Raw genomic sequence first — 2,073 nt, forward strand, 5'->3', positions numbered from 1 at the left:
ATTTACTTGGAACTGGTTTTTCATAGCAGCCTTGGTCACCTCTTAGTGACACGTTTCATTAACTCCTTCAAGAAAAAACACATCAACTTCAAGAAACAATGCCAGCTCTCTCTTTCTTTCTCTGCAAATCTCAGGTAATTTTTAACAACTAAAATCAAGTCACCGTGTGTAACTAACAAGACTTGCCAAATCCACAAACTTTCTTTATCAACATTACCTTATTCCCCGTGAGGAGCGAAGAGAAGCAACAGTTTCTGACCACCCCAAGTTATGTTTCAGGTAACAACTTCTATGGGACGTGAAATATTTTAAACTTACATACCTGCCAAGGATTTGTATTGTTGTATGTAGTCTACGGTTATTGTATGCGCATACAGTATGTTTGTTTGTTTGTAATTAAGCACAAAGCTACACAATGGGCTATCTGTGCTCTTCCCACCACGGGTATCGAAACCAGGATTCTAGCGTTGTAAGTCCGCAGACATACCGCTGTGCCACTGGGGGGGGGCACATACAGTAAACTGGGGTGAAGTGGAAAGGCGTGGTTTCTGAAGAGTTACCCTGAACGTCGATCCACTCCTCTGTTGCAAGTAGGAAATCAGTGAGATACATTTAGAAAATTAAAATTATTTCAAAGTTTGCTTATACGTCAATAGATGGCAATCAAATCAGACTATCGTTGTTGCACATCATACCAATAATCTATTAAAATATTATTTATTCATAACCTTTTGCTAATTGAAGTTCAATGTTTTAGCCACTTTGTAAATTTGTTTATGAAATCTCTCAGCATCAGTGCTCACCTTTCAACGTTTTTATTTACATTCAAGTAATGAAAACATTATATGTACATGAATTGTCTGCATGAGCTGGCAGTTATCCAACAATTATCAAATAAACTGAGTTAAATGAAAGTGATATTAGGTTATTAATATACTGAATTTAATACAGTATATTGCAGTATACCGAGCATATCCTATTAAAAGTTAACCCACATTGTTCTAGCAATGAAAAGTTAAGATATGGAAGTTGATGATGCTAAATGAGAAGATACAAGTAAAACAAGTAAAAAAAAAACAGCTAGAAATGAGCACATTCTAGAAAATTGTTATCATATTTCACAGTCTGCACAGGAACTAGATACAGCCATTAAATTTCAATTAACTATTATTTTATATATATTGTTAGCTTACGTGTAATATAAATGTAAGACCAATATAGATTAGGGAATGTACTTACTCCAAAGAATTAAAAAGGTTAGGTCGATAGAAAGGGACATTAGCTTACTTGGGAATATTCCATCTCTCTTCACTGTTAATTCCTAATTCAGAATATAACTTAAGTTCCTTATAAAATAAAGTGTATCAAGCTCAATATTTCTTCTGACAACAGAGTTTTTCACATGCGTTTTTTTTACATACAGTATTATATGGTGGTTTACGCTTTCAGAGGCCATACTGAATGAATACTTTTGGCGACTTTTGTTTTTATAACATTTAAATTTCTCTAACACTATATTTATTTCTTCCACTTTCATTTGTTTTAACTTTTAATCTGATTTTAATATATTTATTTTAGCTTACTGGTGTGGCTACTATATTATGCAATGTTAGCTAAATAACCACCCAAAAAGGCTTTAGCTCAAATACACAGAAAAATAAAGCAACTTGGCATTACTCAAACTATTTATGTGTTGTAAAACCGAACTTACATTCAGCTTAGCTCCTAATTCAGAAGCAAGTTTGAAGGCTTATAACGCTAAATACCGGATTTCGATACCCGTGGTGGGCACAGTACAGATAGCCCATTGTGTAGCTTTGTGCTTAACAATCAAACAAAAAGATATAAAGAAATTTGGTAACCAAAAAATATTCAAACAAAAACATTCTTTAAGAAATGTAATAAATATCTTTCATTGTTTACAATGATATAAAGTATAATACAATAATGATATAATAATAATAATAATAAAGTACAATAATATAAAGTATAATATAATAATAATAATAAAGTACAATAATATAAAGTATAATATAATAATAATAATAAAGTACAATAATATAAAGTATAATA

This window comes from Limulus polyphemus, unplaced genomic scaffold, assembly GCF_000517525.1.
Source record: "Limulus polyphemus unplaced genomic scaffold, Limulus_polyphemus-2.1.2 Scaffold7054, whole genome shotgun sequence".
In the NCBI taxonomy this organism is placed as follows: domain Eukaryota; kingdom Metazoa; phylum Arthropoda; class Merostomata; order Xiphosura; family Limulidae; genus Limulus; species Limulus polyphemus.